Raw genomic sequence first — 19,273 nt, 5'->3', positions numbered from 1 at the left:
CATATAGATTAAATTACCTGTTTCAGTCTTAGATTATAACATATCTAAAATCTATTGTATAATCTAAAACAGTGCTCGGGAACCTATGGCTTGTGAGCCACAAGTGACTCTTTTTAAAAAATCAAGTGACTCGCTGGGTCTCTCACCATTGACCAATACATGAACGTATGAACCTTTCTAGAGATACTTTTCCAACAGAAAGTGTGGGTGCAGTTTCAAAGCTTGAAGTCAATGACACTGTTTTGGTTTCCTTTCTCCCGAATTTTACAGCCAGCTTCTGGTGAACAAGGTTTGAAATGAACACCCGCCAAATGCAGATTTTTCATGCTGAGTATTTTGCTGATGTACCAGCCACTGTGGAAGGTGACCTGAAAGACTTTTCAGAGAGATATATAACAAGAAACTAGACACAAAGATGCACGTTTGGCGAAACCTGATTATATTTTAAAGAACAGACGAAAGAAAAGCCGCCAATTCACGTCTGATCTGATGTGTGCACAGTGAGCTCTGAGTGCAATGAAAACGCTTCTCCAACACACAAACATTCATATGGTTCTGGGATTCGTTTCCCAATAACTATTGATCTTAGCTGTTAAGAGCATTTTCTACGAGTGATTTCATGAACGTTCGTTATTATTTATGTGCAACCAGGGTGTGATATAGCACCCGGAATATGCGACGAGACTCAATCCAGTTCGCAAGCTCCTCTCCAAATGCATTTCATGCTCGAGTAATTTTGCTCATCTAACTGCAAAAGGTGTCTCGGTGTAACACATTACATGAAATGCTGACGTGTTTGAAGAAACCAAAACCTTATATTTTTAAGAACAGACTTCATTTGCCGTCAATGCTCATGTCTGATTCACTGTTCAGAGGCGTGCCCTGTCTCATGAAACAAGCACTTGTATAGAGTTATCACTCCTTTTTCTCCGTTTCATTCAACTGAAAACTGTTTGCAAGAATAATGTAGTCTATGAGAAGATCTCCGATGAGTTTAGTTCGCTCTTACACATTGTGAACGCAACTCTTTTTTTGTGTTTCAATAAATTAATTACATTTTTAAAGCAAAATCAATAAAGCAAAAATATTTACCGACCTTGGGGATTGACCATATAATCGTATATTGATATTTTAAATGCGATTATCAATGAAATGTTTTTTAAATATCGCCCAGCCCAAAAGAGAAATATATTTTTCATGACGTAAAATGAATTAATTTTATGGAGACCCGCACAAACACGTGTGCTCAATTCCATATTGCAACATGTTACCTCTTAATATTTGCATATTTGTTTGTTTTTGAGTAGTCTGTGGGCAATATAAAAAATGTATTTTATTGAAAAACTTTGTTTTTGAAAATAGTAAATTATTCGTTTGTGGTATGGCTCTTTCGAAAAAATGCATCAACCAAAAATAAAAAAAGTTGGCTCCTTAGTGACAAAAGGATCCCGACCCCTGATCTAAAAGGTTACATTACTGAACATTTTAGTTGTATAATTTGTAATCAGTTACAGATTACATTTTTGAAGTAATCTACCAATACTGATCATGAATGCCTCTTTTTTATGCCAAATTTATATGTAATTGTTTCAGATTTATTTATTTTTGTAAAAAGAGACTCCAAGATTTTTGAATCACACAATAAACCACACATTATTAAGATGAAAATATAAACAGTTAATTTTAACAGTTCAATCCAGTAAGCAGTTTCAAAACCCTTTAGTACTAACACTATTTTTGTTTATCAGTGGTAGTGAGCACAGAGGCTGATGAAAAAAATATGTCAGTGAATTTCTCAGAATTTCTCTTTAATTCCATTAGACTACTGTATTTGTTAGGGCCAAGGTATCAGCTCCATAAGGCCCCTTTCCCTTAGGGACCTGGCTAGTCCATTGAGGGTTTTGTTGCCTGTTTGTGTGTGCGTGCATGTGCGTGTTTGTGTGTGTGACTTTGTGCTCGGGGGACAGTGTGACCATTGTAGTGTAAAGCTAGCGCAAATGAACTTATGTAGAGGATCACTATCAGATGGCTTATAAGCCAACAGCTGCTTCGCACAGACACACACGTCAGTACATATGCTTACCTATATGTACACTCATAAACTGACTCTGACCTTTAAATATGCAGTAACAACAAAATAGACAAGCAAAATAGCATGATTGAATAATGACTCAAGTTTTGCTAATTGTAAGCAAATTTTGGCAATAGGCATCTTTCCCTTTCTCATTTTCTTTCTCTCTCATACGGACACATTTCGACACAGAGCATGTATACTAATTTCACACATACTAAGAGGTGTTGAGTCTGGCTTTCAGGTGCTGTGATATAATTATGGGGTTTCATCTCCTGGAGTGTGAGAAGAGATGGTGTGTGCGCATAGATATTATTTACTTACAGCCGCTTTAACATTACAGTGGCTTTTCAAATGTACACAACTGGAAATTCAATGAGTGAAGTAATGTAATAACATACAGTGATTTCAAAAATATTAGTGACATCTGATTCTGGAACTAGATGTGCATTTGCTCAAGGAAATGCCAGTGCTTTTAAGCCAGCAAAAGCGTTGAAATTTAGGGTTATAAGTTTACACCAATTATTCCCAATAGAGATGTTTTTTCCTCCACCAAAAATGACTCAAAATGCTCTGGAAATGCAATCCATTTGGAAAATGATGACATTAGCAAAACTGAAAACTGAGTTTTGAAATGAATTAATGTGGATATGGACATGCAGTTTTAGGCATTGTTTCTGTAAACAAAAAGCTGCATCAGAGATGCGTTGAAATCAAGTGTCTTGATTTCTCTCAGTTATGCATGAGAATCAGCATATGGTCACTGTGGAGTGTAAAGGTGGCTATACATTATTAAATATATGAAAGGATGAAGAAATGTAAGATTAAGATTTTCAAACTTTCATTTTAAATTTCTTACAAGTGTAACATTTGTAACAACTAAATATATACTAATATACACCCCTAAAAAAGGCAAAAAGTGTTATTTGTTCAACATCAAAGGGTTTTACTTTTTAATGAAATGACAATAATTGTTATAGTGAACCAACACCTTTTGAAATAGACCGTTTAAAAGATTTGCATACTGATTGCTGAGTAACAGACTTTTAGGGGGGCTGAGATTAATTTTAGGGTAGCTAAAGCCTTCCAAAATAGGGTCTAGCAACGCCTATGGAGGTGTGTCATAAACATCCAATGAAGGATCATTGCCCTTCTATTAATTTTAGAGTGACTTCACTATATTTCTCTCCTCAACACTGTCCAAAAAGCCAGCATGAAAGTGAATGTTTTGGAATTGGAGTGTGTGTGTCCATATCTTAACATTATATGTGTTCATCTCAGTGAGACACACACTAACTCATTAGGGTCTTCTCCCTACCCTTTGTTTCCATGGAAACTTGCCAGACAAGAGTGAAAGGAAGGGAAAGAGTGAGAGGAGAAGTGAGGCTAAAAGGGCCAAGAAGTTCCTGTGGGAATTTTTGTAAAGTTGGTTTAAATTGGCTATATCTTTTTAAAACATACATCTCCTGAAGCGCATCACTTAAGGATTACTGCATGCTTGCATCCCTTCGGAACCATAAAGATTATTTGATACCGCTGTTCTCCACAACAGAATTGATTTATTGGATGATAGCCTTTTAAATAATACCTGATGCTCTTACAGCAGTAGAGCAAGTATTAAGAAAGGAAGATGATCTTTAATTGACATTTGTCTTGGATTGGTGCATATGAATAGGAAAATAACTAGACAGTGTTGAAAATGCCATATAGCGATGACAGGAAACAGCTCTGAGCAAATGGCAAAGTAACCTATTGTGGATTGTAACAATAGTGGAGTCAGAATGAAAATACAGTATGTGAGCAATACTGTCACTAAAAAGATATTTAAAATAAGACTTTCATCTGACAAAGCAATGTTTTCTCTTTACTGTTTGTAGGTATTCAAACATAAAGTGTGGTTACATCATACTTTTGTACATTTTAGTATCTATTCAAACATACAGCAATGTAGATGTAAATTACATGTAGATTACAAATACTAATAAGATAACCCTGGACAGTCTAGTCTGTCCAATAATTGCAAAAACACCACAGGTTAAACACAAAAAATTAAGCTGCCTTCTAAGGCAGCATCCTAACCATCATGAAACGTTATCTGGAGTGCCCTACATAGGCAGCAGTTCTGTAAAACACTTAGGTTTCCAACTGTTCACCACGTGGCTCTTCAGCGTTCTGAGCTTTTCAATTCAGGACAGGGGTCTCCCTCATAATTGATTCCAGTAGAGTTTGAAATTAGCATTTTGCTAAGCTAATGATGTGTTACTCTAATAAGCATAAAAATACATAGAGGCATAAATCCATACATATTTTACTTATTCGTATATCTCTTTTTTCCAGATTTCTGTTCAAGATTTTTTTATTAAAAACTGATGTCAGACCATTGGCTTTTTTCATATGTAGGTGTAGATGTTTAAATATTTACACTCACACAAAAAAAAAACGTTACTTTTTCGTCGGTTTTACTCAGTCCTTCTATGTTCATATTACTCAAGTTGATTCAACTAAAAAAGGGTCTTGTCAGCTTTTCTTAATCCATGTGCACTGGGACAACATGAAACATTTTGGCTTGGTTAACTGTAACTGGGCAGAGAATTTCTAGTTCCCAGCATGCTTTGCATGGGGCTTAACAGGTTGTGTAAATGTTACATTTCTGTTATTTTATGTGTGAAAATAAATGAGGAGACTTGTTAGTTTTTAATATTTTATGTTGAGATTTAAAAGAATTGTTGTTATGTTGTTGTTTTGGGGGTTACCATCATGGCTAAGAGAGAAATTTGAGCCTACGCTGAGGACCAATACATTTTAAGTATTCTACATATTGCTTTATCCATTGAACAATTTCTGTGCTAACCATAGCATATTGACCAAGTTGCACTCAGTAGTGCTTCCCACCAGCATGTGTTTAGCATGTTAACCTTTCCCTCCTAGCTAGGATATCACTAAAAGAGTTTCATTTGACTTATTTTGACATGTTACATTTGGTCGGGTTTACTTGATTCAGTTAGGTTCCCTCTACTTGAAGAATTAAAATTAAAATGATATAGTAATTTTGATTTAAGAAGACGCATTTCAAACATGTGGAACCACCGTCCATTATTGAATCAAGTTCAGCCAAAGAGTAATTTTCTGACTGTAGACACTAAGGGGGGAATTTACGAAGAATGAATAGTGCCAGGTATAAGCGCCAGTTATTTGCACACACTGTCTGCGCTGGTTTAGCACCCGAATAACTAAAGCAATTATTGAGATCATGCAGCGCCACAAATGCACCGACAAAATTGCTTCTGAATGCAATTTGCACACACAATTTAGATCTTGCTGGGTAATTCTGAGTGCTATTTAGCGGAGGATGCCGCAGACCACTGTATTCTGACACACTTTGCCAGGACTGAACAGTATCACTCTTTACTGTGATCCACACACCTGAATCATCTCTTTAACATGCCGAAAGTGTGCTTGACTACACCGCACATCTGAATATTTGCCAGGTTATAACGCTCTTCTCTGTAATCTGATCATTATTTGATGAAGTACTGCTGACATGATCGATAGAAAATGTACACTAAAATGTATAAAATATTGTTTTAGCACCTGCTTTCATCCGGCGGTAATAGTGCAATCTAAACTGTGGCAGGCATTTTTTGTGAATGACGCACAATGTGTAATAAGACTAATTTACATAGAAAGGAGGCATGTTTGCATGGAAAGGAATGACAATGACTTAATTTAAATACTCAAAACGCAGCACAGTTTAAGTGGAAATTGCGTTGGTTGAACTAGATTGGTTTAGGAAGGTTAGTGAAAAAGATGCAGGGTTTTAGACTGAAATCCCATGTGCAAAACTGACTCAAATGTTTAGTGAATTCATCCCCAAGCATTCCTGCAAACAAATCAAGTGATACAAGGCTTTTACAATTGCTTTTAACCAGGAAAAATGAAACCGTGGACTCCAAGAGATTCAGTCAAACATCTGGGTCAGTTTCTGGACCCTTAGCAAATGTAGCTTTTAAAGGAGCTTAAAGCCAACAAGAACACAGTTCACAAGCCATTGTACTTCCATAATGTAATGTATTTCCAAGTAAAACAGGATATTCAATGAGAAAAAAAAATTAGAGCAGAAAGATTAATAAAACAAACATTAGTTTCTTTAGAATCATGTGTACTGAGGAATCATTAACAATAATCCCAGGAATGTGTATTAAGAAAGTAAATAAGTTCGGTTTTGTTTTCATGTTGACTGTGCTATTTATTTATCTCCACTTACAGAGATGTCTCTGGTAACTGCATATTTACACAAGAGATATGCCAGTTCACTGTGCAACCATTGTGTAACTATGCTAGAGTGGAAGATCACATTTACATTTATTCAGATTATGTAAATACATGGCAATTTAACACCCATACATTTCTCTAAATATACAGTCTTTGCAACTTTCTCTCTCTTCCTCTCTCTCTCTCTCTTTCTCTGCCTCTCTACTCTCATTGTATCTTCTGCCTCAACAGATGGCCTCTTCAATTTGATGGCTCTGCTTTTGCCAGTCTTCAACACTGCTCCAGCCACGCAGTGTGAAGAAGCAGAGTAAGTGAGAGATGCTGGCAGAGGACAGAGGCAGGGAGAAAAAAAGAAAATAAGAAAGAGGAGGGACTGAGAGGAGGAGTTGTGCGGACACTCACAAAGTGTTAATTCATTTCGGTATTTTCAATCTCATGCTGGCAAAGAGACCGGCATGAATATGGTAATAACACATCAAGAAGAGAGGTCATTTTGATGTAACCACTGGGCTGAGAGAGGAAAGAGAGCAAGAGGAATTCCATATATGGGTCCTTTCTCACAAGGCAGAACTGATTAGAGAAGAGAAACTATGTAAATAAATGTCAGGCTTCCCCTTAAACTACATTTCATACGACAAAATTGAAATTTCCTGTGAGTATGGCATCTATACTGCTGTTTGTGTGTGTATGTGTGTGGGTGTAATTTTAAATCAAACTAAAATGCAATCCAAGAACTTCTATGTGATAACCCGTCCTTATCCAACCAACCTGTTGCTTTATTTAAAATGACCCACATCACTCATCTTTTAAATGTTCAACTGCCTTCGAATCGTAAATGCTCATTTGTAAATTCCATTTGCCACAGTTAGCCAAAAGATAAATGCACATTACACACTTGTAAGTAAATGACAGCTTCTCTCAGTCCCAGCTTGATTTGAGGTGCCGCTGTGCCAGGTCCATCCTGGCAGTGATAAATCCAAATACAATAAAGGAGAGAACTACTCTTCAAATTTCTGCTAATCGCTGGATTGCAGTACATTTTCAACAAATTGATAAATGTCTTTTTAATTTGGTGCTCCAAGCCGCAAATCCAATCTGTACAGCTGTGAGTGCAATGCCACAACCCAGAGGGCACGTTATTTGATAACCATCCAAAGAGTCATGGCTGTGGGCCAAATGAGGTTTTGAAGCCTTAGAGCACTTTAAGCAACCACATCATCAACTACCATTTGAACGGGGAATTGCAATGAAGTGTGTACAACTGCTCACTCCAAGGGGCCCTTGAAAATGACCGTTAGAGAAGGGTACAGGTACTGAACACTTGAAAGTCCAACCTTGAAACAATTCAGTGATTTCCTGCACAGGTTATTCACTTAAAAAAAAAAAAAGAAAGCTGAATTAACAACTAATTTATTAGTCACTCATTCAGACATCACCACATTTGATTATGCATGAACCAAAAGCACTGCTCGGAATTGGGGGTGGGGGGAGGGGGGGTGACAGTTAATCACCCCATAAGGCCAAAATAATTTAACTTCAGGGGATCCTCTGGTGTTTGTGGTGAAACAATGGACATTGTCCATTTTTGGTCCCATTTTTCATAAATATTTCAATCCAGACTTATTACATAGGAAAATTCTAAACACGAACGAGTACACAACGTGCTGTTTTCTGGCGGAACTTACAAACTGTGACTGAGTGACACCTGCAGAGTGGATCCTCATTTTTACCTCACAATAATGGTAAGATATCATTCCTCTTTGATATATGATTGTTGGTACTCCTAAATTACTAACATTAAATCATCTTTTATCTTAGAACCAAAGAACCACCACTAGATGTTAATTACTATGCGCACAGTTAATATGTATATAGTTTTGCCAGTAATTTTCTAACACTACATGAGAGCTAAAAAAAAAAAAGGTTGTAAAGTTATTACATGGATGCTATGTGGAGAAATTGCTTTGTCCATTTCTTAAGCTGAGCCTGTGATGATCGTCCCTTCCTCAATATCTTTAAAATGTAAGCCAAGCTGATAAACGATAGAAACAATAGAGGAAGCAATTCAGTAAAACACATTATAATGTACTAAAATGAGCTACTTCTTATTTACAGTATAACTCTAACATACACTATGCAAATACATATTTAAATGGTAAAAAGTCAATTGTTGAGCCTAACATCTTACTCTAGTCTTAAAAACTACAATAATTAAAATATCAAAATGACTAACTGATATATAGGTTAACTACATATCAAATTATTAATGTGCTACCTGGATATAAACTATAACCCAACACTAACCGTACTCCCTAAACCTAAGAAGTCTGCTAGAAATCATAATTTCCAAACAACAGTACGTTGTAACTAATAAAATATATATTTAACATTTAAATGATACTGCATAATTGTGATTCAAGTAATGTTAAAAATGTATAATCACAAGATTTTGGAGAGACTTTCAGTTTTATTATTGACTGGTTGTTTGTATGACAAAATGTAGACAGAACTGGTTTTAATGCATCGTATAATAAACAAAAAATTAAAAAGGACTATTGGTTGCCCTACACCCATAAACGATGTGGTAAAATTGGTTCCACGTGCCACAGGTTCAGTGTAAATAACCAAACATTTAGAAATGCTTATTTCCTTTCCTCCAATGAACTTGCATTACACTGGATTGAGTTCTTAACCGTTACATGTTTTGATTCCTATTCCTTGATTGCCTACAAAAGTAGAGCTGAAACCCTGGAATAGGGCTGTGATCCTACACACCCGGTCCCGTATTAGCCTAATCAAGCCTCCGAGAGGGATAAAGGTCAACTGCAGAGGATCGTGCGGGAGAGACAGATTGTTTACGGACATGTCCGTCGTGTGTGTTTGTTTAAGTTTTATATTAAAAATATTATTTATATTATCAAGCCGGTTCTCGCCTCCTCCCTTCCATTGAATACTTTACACTGGTGCCGAAATCCGGGAAGGAGGAGGTATACGCTGTAGTAGAGTTCTCGCCACTACCATCCACCCCAACGGAGCAGCCACAGCCATCTGCCGGGGGACGAGGAGCCCGGCCGCCTGGAAGAGGATGACGGCCACTGACCGAGAGGGGAGAAGGGGCTCCTAACCGACCGCCTGGAGCAGTCAGGGCCACTGCCAGGGGCGCAGGAGTTGCCTACCGGCTGCTGAAACACAGTGGGGTTTCAGACCGCAGGCCGCGAGCCAGGAGGGGCTTGCTGCCGACCGCCTGGAGCAGCAGAACAGCTGCCAGGGGCGGGGGAGACCCCTTCTGTTCCCCGAGAACGCGGAGGGGGCGTTCCGTCCGCCAGGGGCTGGAGGTCTGCCTCTGATCCGCCTGGAGAGGCGCGGCTGTCGTCCGATAGAGGGTAGAGGAGTGGCCGAGGAACAAGCTGTGGCGTATCGGAGAACTGGCGAGTAAGAGTTTTTGGTTTTTTTCATCTCTCTCTCTCACTGCCGCTCTGCGTTGGCCTTTTCCCTCTCTTTTACATTTTTGTGTTTTTTTGGGCAATACTACACTGTTACAGGAAGTACCCCCCCAGTTTAATTATTTTTGTTTTCCTCCCCTTGTCCCCTTCCTCGTCCAGGTAGATAGGGATGACCTGCCAGCAGACAGGGCTTAGGGCACGCCCTCCCCAAGGGAAGGGGGGTGTACGTCATGCTGGGGGCTCCCCAGCCTGAGAGAACAAGGGATGAATGTGGCAGGGAGGAGGGCGGGGCTGGGTCGTGATCCTACACACCCGGTCCTGTTTTAGGCTAATCAAGCCTCCGAGAGGGATAAAGGTCGACTGCAGAGGATCGTGCGGGAGAGAGAGATCGTTTACGGACATGTCCGTCATGTGTGTGTTTGTTTAAGTTTTATATTAAAAATATAATTTATATCAAGCCGGTTCTCACCTCCTCCTTTCCATTGATCCCTTTACAGGCATATTAATAACACTTTCCAATGGATTGCACCCAGTCTCTCAGACTTTTTTTTTTTCAAGTTTAAATTGCCGCCATAGTGAAAAACACATCATGGTCACACGTGAAATCGACACGTTGCTTCAGATTGGATGAGCAACCTACAAGACACAAGTTCTAGCCCTGTGGGAACCAGGAAGTAATCTTGTTCACATAAACAATCGTGAGCATGTTTCAGAGGTTGCATTTTCCCTCTAAAGTTACATTTTTACTCCAGTAATGGTCAGGTTTAGGGTTGGGGTTTGGGTTAAAGGGTAGTTAATAAAATATGAATACCTGTTGACTAAAAATACAACTTGTTTTGATGTGACTGTGGCATATCACCTGGAAATTGGAGCTACAACTTTCAGTTTTATTATTGACACTTGCCTATGTGTTCAACACCACCACTGGAGAGCAATGGTTCGAATTTGTGTGGTAAGCACAGTTCGGTTTCAGCAGCAGAACCTTTGATCTACTGTTACTGAATTTACAGTGAAATCAGTCTGAAGAAGTAGTACTTTTTTTGAAGTTAAAATAATTGTTGTTGTTATCTTGATGTAAGATATCTGCTAAATATAACATCTACTGTAACAGTTGTTCTATAAAGCTTTATAAGGTAAATGTTAGATTTTAAAAGGCGCGTGCTGACCTTTTCATGCAGGGCCCTAATAATGAGATCATAAAATATAAAGTAACTGAAATTTAAATGATATCCATCCAGTGCAGGACAGGAAATACAGTAAACAGCTATTAAAATGCTGCCAATCAAATTCCCACAACCTCCAAACCATGGTGAAATTGACTGTGGAAAAGTTGAAGAGATTGCAGAGGAACACAATTAGATACGTTTTTTTGAATACTGCACAATATTTGACTTATTGTTTGTTCATATAGATCTGTTGGTAAGGGGCATTGCTAGGGTTGCAAGAAATAAGGTTCTTAGCCCATCGAGACTCCCCATCTCATTCATGTGTTATGATTGGGATTGGACACCACATCAATAGGCAAGGCAAGTTTAATTATATAGCACATTTCATACACAATAGTAATTCAAAGTGCTTTACATAGAAGAGATTAAAATAAGAATAAAAAAAAATAAGAATAATTGAAACAGTTTAGAATATAAAATAAAATAAAATACAATACATACATACAGTCGGACACACAGTGGCACAGTGCTCATTTAGTAAATGCACAGCTAAACAGATGTGTTTTGAGTCTGAATTTGAATGTGACTACTGTAGGAGCACATCTGATCTCTTCTGGAAGCTGGTTCCAGCTCGGGCATAATAGCTAAAAGCAGACTCTCCTTGCTTAGAGTGAACCCTTGGTATTTCTAGCTGATGTGATCCTAATGATCTGAGTGATCTGTTGGGTTTATATTCAGTGAGCATATCTACAATATATTGAGGTCCTAGCCCATTGAGTGATTTATATACCAGTAATAATACTTTAAAATCAATCCTAAATGTAACTGGGAGCCAGTGTAAAGACTTGAGGACCGGTGTGATATGTTCATATTTTCTGGTTCTGCTCAGAATCCTGGCAGTATGAGCTGCAACTGTCTTGTGGTCTTTTTGGGAAGGCCAGTGAGGAGTCCATTACAATAATCCACCCTGCTGGTGATGAAAGCATGCACAAGTTTCTCTAGGTCTTGACTGGAAACAAAGCATCTAATTCTTGCAATATTTTTCAGATGATAGTATGCTGATTTAGTTATTGCTTTGACATGACTACTGAAACTAAGGTCTGACTCTAGAGACACACCAAGATTCCTGACTTGATTTTTAGTTGTTTGACCCCTAGCGTCAATGTATGCATTCACCTTGAGAACTTCATCTTTGTTTCCAAACGCAATGACTTCAGTTTTGTCTTTGTTTAACTGAAGAAAGTTTTGGCACATCCAACTGTTAACTTCATCAATACATTGGCACAGGGAGTCAATGGGGCTGTAATCGTTAGGTGATAGGGCTAAGTAGATCTGTGTGTCGTCTGCATAGCTGTGGTAAGCAATTTGGTTCTTTCTCATTATTTGGCTCATTGGGAGCATATACAGGTTGAACAGGAGTGGCGCAAGAATTGAGCCTTGAGGGACTCCGCATGTCATGGACATCCACTCAAACTTATGGTCTCCTATACTCACATAATAACCTCTCCCTTCTATGTATAACCTGAACCATTTTAGGACAATCCCAGAAAGCCCCACCCAGTTTTCCAGCCTGTCAGGAAGTATGTTGTGATCGACAGTGTCAAATGCAGCACTGAGGTCGAGTAGTACCAGTACTGATAATTTGCCTGTATCAGTATTTAAGCGAATATCGTTTATTATCTTTATGAGCGCTGTCTCTGTGCTGTGATGCGATCGGAAACCAGATTGAAAATTGTCAAAAATATCCACATTAAATCCACATATTAACATTTTTATATTCTTGAAATCTTCACTCTCTTTGTTCGTTTATTTATTTATATATGTATTTTTCAGTTTGAGCCACTGCCCCTTAAAATGTCCATGGCCCTGCTACGACTTATACATCAACCAATCACATACACTGCACCAACACATATTCGGAACCCGAAAGTGTTGCTTTCTTCTGGATTACACATCAGGGCTTTTAACTTTAATATAATGGTTATGTTTTCACTCAGGGTAGGGTAAAGTGTTACACTACATGGTTAGGTTTAGGGATGGGGTTTTGGTTAGGGGTTAAAGTTATGAAAACAGTTTTGGATTAACACAGAACACTTCAAAAGCCATGAATTAATCCACTGGAGTCATATGGATTACTTTTATGATGACTATATTTACTTTTTGGAGCTTCAAAAATGTGGCACCCATTCACTTGCATTTTATGGACCTTCAGTGCTGAGATAGTCTTCTTAAAATCTTAGTTTGTGTTCTGCTGAAGAAAGACCGTCATACACATCTGAGATGGCAAGAGTAAATGATAAGAGAATTTACATTTTTGGGTGAACTATTACTTTAAGCAAAGAAGTTAGAAATTCTCAAATTCGCTGAGCAGTGAAATGTCTAACTTTTTACACATATTACCTAATCAGCTCTTTGAAACAATGATAATTTGATGTAACCTGCCGAGTGACAATTGTTCCACCTACTGACCGGAACAGGTAGTGTTTCACAGCTGACTACAAATGCAGGGGCTTTATATGGACTACTAGTCAAACAAAGATAAAACATATTTTATTTGTTACAAGAAACGTGTGTAAATCTTCATAAAAATCAGGGGCTTAAGCCCCCTCCCCTCCCTTGCATCGCCACTGCTATTGGTATAGTTTTTAATGTTGGACAAACATTTATTAAATTTAACGACCCATAATTCATCTCTCGCTCTTCATCTCTCACTTTCTCTAATTACTGCCTGTAGAGTCTTTTACAAAGAAAAATACATTTAGCTTTCACAAGTTATGCTGAGATTTTTGCATTCTATATGCTCTCTCCCCTCACACTCAGAATCGATACATTATTCATATCCTAATCACTTGGGACCTGTGAACCACTTCATACAGGGTTTCCCTTCTGCCTTTAAACACATTAGTGCAAGCCTAATACGTCACATTATGTTTTTTTTCTGACACCCTTGGGAGCTTGAGTGAGCTCGCACATGTTCTTTTTTTTCCTGTTGGAAAAGTACACAACAGACAGACCTACTGTGATGAAATGTCACTACATGTCTACCTTTATTTCTCAGAATCTGCATTTGTTTTTTTATTTACAATATTTACATATGTCTCCCATTGTATCAGAAATACACAGAGATATACACATGTGCACTATTGCACAGATCCACAAATATTCTCATGTTTCTGTGCATGAGTCTCTCCAGGGATTCGCACATTCCCACAGTTTCTCTGAAAGTGTTTTATCAGAAGCTTGACAAGGAACTCACAACTTCTGCTATGGAATATGCTAGATGTATACATAATAGTTAATGTATTATTCACACATAAATTTCCCCTCCAAGAGATGAAGTTTAGTTGATGTGTTTGCAAATGTTAATGGATAAAGCAGCTCTCCTACTAATCAGTGTAAATAATAGCAAAGATCATTGATTAAACATTGAATCAATGTGGAAAGTAATGAGCAAAATCAATGTTCATACAATGTTGAATCAATGAACGTGCTGTTTTGGCTGACCTGTTAATCACCATAAAATGCACAATTAACCCCACTTTGTTTCAAAGAGTTGATATGAATAAAACTAAACTTTATTATGCTATTACTACCTTGATAAGAATTAATTAAGCTGCCACATTTTATACAACCACAGCTGTTTATCAAGTGATCCATTAATGAAAAGATCTGTGATTATCTGGAACAAAGAAATAAGATATATATCTGTTTTATTAAAACACTGGCTCAACTGTCATGCCTATTGTCTTATATGCAGGACTTCTGGAATTAATTGGATTGAATATAACAGCCATTGGTAAACATTATCAAATTGGATAATAGAGCTTGGTGACATCAGCCAAAAGTTGGGCTGTGAATACAACACTTTAGCTGAAAGCACAAAACATGTAGCCAATACATTTAATATACAACTTCACAAGATGTTGAGGATTTGATTTCTAAATTTTGTGGAAATTTGTGTAGCTTTCTGCATTTGGCTGGCACCAGGATTAAGAAGACTAAAATAGTATATCTTTGAACATGCACAATAATGTACAATAAGACCAGGGATATAGATTAGAAAGTAACTAGGACCCATTTTGTTTTCAGGTTGACTTAAAAGAGGACAAATATATCCATTTGGTATAGCCTATAATCACTGGATATTGTGATATTTTTCAAATTAATGTGATGCTAAGTTATGGTTCCTGACACATTCTAAATATGTTATGACTGAACTGCTTTCTCACACTGATTTCTTATAACATCCATTCATTTATTTACTTTGCTTTGATTGTCTTCATCACCGTTAGCGATCATAGGCGCGGGAAACTCTTTCCCGCCACAAATGCTTGTCAGCATCTGTGACATATCACGTCGTTGTGACCCTTTTCCTGTCTGCTTTCTTCACCTAATAGCTTGTTGTCCAGGCTATGCAGACTTTAGGTGAACTCTGTGTTAGCAATTCTGATTTTTATTGTCGTTCAATATTCAATGCGGTTGTGTTACTCGCAGATAAGGCACTTTTACACGCCATGACGGTGATCGCAGCTTCGACACTCTCTCAAAAGCGAGACCTGAAGGATTGGCTTCCATTCATGTCTTTTTCTCTAACACATATCTCTTTACATATGTGGCTATGGGCAACTGCCCTCGTTGGGCGGCTGCTACACAGGTGAAGTGGTTTTCATTAGGTCTGAAGAGACACTTTGTGCGTCGCGGTCTTCGTTTTGCAGCAAGTCCTCACAGTAAAAGATAAGAGCATGTGCGGCGCGAAATTTAATTATTTAAACTAAACAGCCTAACGGTTGTTCGCCGCTTCTCGATCCTGTAATTTTTAAAAGGCAGCTTGTCTTGCTCATCAAAAAGCCTCAGCACAAATGTGAAACGACTTGTATTTCGTTGCATTTACATTTTTAATGCAGACTATATACATTAAATAGAGGCAAGAAAGCAAATCAATAGACACTGTTACTCTCACATCCTGCCCTCGTAGGTTTTGACAAAATCGCACATTCTAGGATATAAAAACACCATGCTGATTTAAAGATTGTTTTCAGAAACATTGTTCAAATGCTTAACAAAACGAATCGAAATGTTTATGCAAGAGGAGCAATGTTAAACTTTAATGGTCTGAAGGGACAAGATAAACGTGAATGATTACAGTGCACTGTTGTCAGGTGTGCTAATGAATACTGTTCGTCTGATAAAAATGACCGTTTAATCAAACTACTGTTTACACATTTCTGTAGTAGTCACCACTGCAGTAGCGGATCCTGGCATAGGCTATATAGTCAGGCGCCTAGGGCGGCACCACAGGGCACCTGATCGATCGCCCCCGCCCCGAGCTCGCAAGATCGCGATGGGAGACAGGTGCCTCTTGTTGTTCCTGACAATTGTTAGGATTATAGATGTTCATAATGCATTCCTACATTCTGAACAAACACAAGATAACCATAATGTAGGGCCTACATCGTGACACAGGATCAACTCAGTGGTCTTGAGAAAATAAGTATCAACCATGTGATTGCTGGGCAGATTTGACAAAGTCATTGATGATTTTGCATCAATGAAAACCAGGAGGGGAGTGTTCAAATCGAAATTAGGAATTATGTGTAATAGCACAAGCAGCAAACTGTAAGTATTTTGCCATTTTCTTTATTTATTGTCTCTATAAGTTAATTTCGAAATTTAAATTCTGTATATATAATGTACATGCTAATATAATTTGCCATTATATATATATACGTATATAGTTACTTCATTTCTATATTCATTGTCTAGTTATACCCAAAAATGAAAATTCTCTCTCGACATTTAAATGACATTTACTCACCATCATGCCATTCCAGAAACATGGCTTTCTTTCTTTTGCAGAATGCAAATGAAGGTTTTTAGAAGAATATTTCAGCTCTGTAGGTCCATAACAGTGAATGTTGTGAACAGTGATATGATAGGTGTGGGTGAGAAATATATCGATAATCCCTTTTTACTCTAAATATCTACTTATATTTTCAGACCATAAAAGTGAAACAAAACAGGCATCACGTGTGACTTTAAGATGTGGAAGTGGAGATATAGAGTAAAAAAAATTAGTAGTCAAATTAGTAAGTTACATTATTATAGAACACGCAACATATGTAGAACTTCTTCGTGTTTCACGAAGTTCCAGAAAGGTGTGAAGTCTTAAAATCAAAAGCTTGAAATGACTTAAACCGTTTTTAAGCGCCTTTGTAGTTGTTTTAATGGGGTTTTAAACAGTCAACTTAATATGAAGCTAATTGATTGAAAGAGTTTGCTCTTTGCGAGACTGTTGAACATGCAGCAACAAGCCACAATTTAAGGACAATAAAGTTCAAATACTCGGTAGCAGATATAGGCTGTACATGCCTTTCATATACATCCAAAGAGATGCGTTTACAGACACACCCATAGCGAGAGTGTTTTTCTATTGATAGCAATATGTGATGATATGTTGTTACCTGTGCGACTGTTTATCTGATCAGATGCTTTGTGAGCAAGTGGATTTTTGAACGGAATCTTGAGCAAATGGAAAACATTGCATTGCATTATGATTCAAAGTGAACATTTCATGAACATTCTTGATTGTGTCAGGTGTCAGGACTATGCATGTTATTAATCAATTGTAATAACAACGCTAAGTTTGTCTCTTTATTTCCACCCCTAGTGTAACGAAATCTATATCAAGAAATCAAACGTGTCACATTTATCATCAGAGATGATTCAAATGATAATGTTCTTACCTGACCTGTCCAGTTCACCTCACATCCACAAATTCCAGGCGGATAGCCCTCAAGACACTGGGTTAAAGTCCCTGTAGTTTCTTCGTATCCTTGGTGACAGTTTCGTATTACTCTATTGCTGCATTTAAAACATAGCCTACTGCAATTCAGGTTTCATTCAGTGGATGAAGTTTGCGCGGAGACGCTGTCAGCGCCTGGAACTGTCCGTGGTACTGAAAACTGAAAAGGCGTCACGCGCGTCATTGGATTCCTTGAGACTGAATGATCATAAAATGCTAAAGAATGCTTGCTCCACTATGCCCACTTATTGCAGCGTGTTAACGCAATATATTTGTTACAATTAAGTGTCACCATTTTTGTCTATCAACTTAAAATCAGTTTATAATGCCAATTCATGATTGTAAAAAAAAAAAGATTTGCGTTGATTTGAAGACCCTCTGTCCGATGATGTCTAAACCTAGCTCAAGATATCGACTCCTCGACGGATATCTTCAGCTCCTTGAGTTTATAATTTACTGACCACTGACAGAGAAACGTTGTCTATAAACAACATGGTAACCGAAGTCATCGCCGACCGCATAATTGCGCAATTAACTATTGAGGGTGCTAACAGCAACTTCACCCAAATCTGCTCAGCGAGACGGAGAATATGTAAATGTCACAAAGACGTCAGAAATCGACATTTTTGTGTTATCTGCCAAGGACCGGTCTGTGACGCCGATATATTAAGGTTGGCTTGTCACAACCACACGTCATAGGATCAATGTCCTATTTCGGGTCGATAGTCAAGTTCTTACATGTCATGAGCGGGAAGCTCGTGAGAGGGCACGAGGTCCCGAGAGGATGTAGTCAAAGCGAACATAGATTGTGCGTTTACCCATTGAGCAACAATCACACCATCTTGGCATATGTTTTATAACTTGTGAGATACTATCATTCGCGTTCTGTTGGTTAAAGACTAGAGCATCATAAATGGTCGGTCAGCAAAGTAGACATGATTGTTTGCAGGCTTTAAAAGACAATATGGACAGCTACTTTGTTTATTTTTGCTCCATCAACGAAAAATAGTAGGGAAGAACCATAGCTGGATGAAGTACATCAGGATCAAAAACTTCTTGCCTAACATTCCCATACTCTTGTCTTTCCCCTCAGTATTTAATGCTAAAATTGTGTACACTAATATCTGTCAGTGTTTGAGTTTGTTAAGGCAGCTGGCCAACCAGAACCCTGCTGAGAGGTCATTTCAATGCTCCTCCTTTACTAAGCTTCACTGAGCTAGCTGCAATCCCATGGAAAAATGTTCAGAAGATAAGGAACCAGCTGGAGCTCTTAAATTGTTGCACTTATATTGATTTGTTTTGTTGTTGTTTTGTCAATGACGAACACTCACATATCAACCACAGACAAGATCAGGGTAAATTGCTATGTTACAAAGGGAGAGAATTACCCATAAGGGGTTTAGGGCATAAATATTAGTGGGATACATTTGTCAATCAGTGCTTATTAAGTATGTGGAAGACCAGCATGTGTAAATGAAAAAACATTAGTGTCTGCACTTTTTAACATGAAGCAAGTTAA

The 19,273-nt window shown here is 37.9% G+C and overlaps 1 protein-coding gene across 3 annotated transcripts in view; it reads right to left on the bottom strand.

The window, feature by feature from the left end:
- The window catches only part of LOC127646176 (metabotropic glutamate receptor 2-like), a 64,378-nt gene extending 46,075 nt beyond the window's left edge, over positions 1-18,303 (bottom strand). For 2 of the 3 annotated variants that reach the window (XM_052129662.1, XM_052129664.1), the window contains exon 1: positions 17,696-18,303. The gene's annotated coding sequence lies outside the window, so the exon portion shown is untranslated. The remainder of the gene's footprint in view (positions 1-17,695) is intronic. The other variant, XM_052129663.1, reaches the window with a different exon arrangement.
- Between the last annotated feature and the right edge of the window lie 970 nt (positions 18,304-19,273).

The sequence above is a fragment of the Xyrauchen texanus genome, chromosome 7 (assembly GCF_025860055.1).
Source record: "Xyrauchen texanus isolate HMW12.3.18 chromosome 7, RBS_HiC_50CHRs, whole genome shotgun sequence".
Taxonomy (NCBI): domain Eukaryota; kingdom Metazoa; phylum Chordata; class Actinopteri; order Cypriniformes; family Catostomidae; genus Xyrauchen; species Xyrauchen texanus.
The sequence above is the reverse complement of the archived record's forward strand: the minus strand, read 5'-3'. Positions and strand labels throughout refer to the sequence as shown.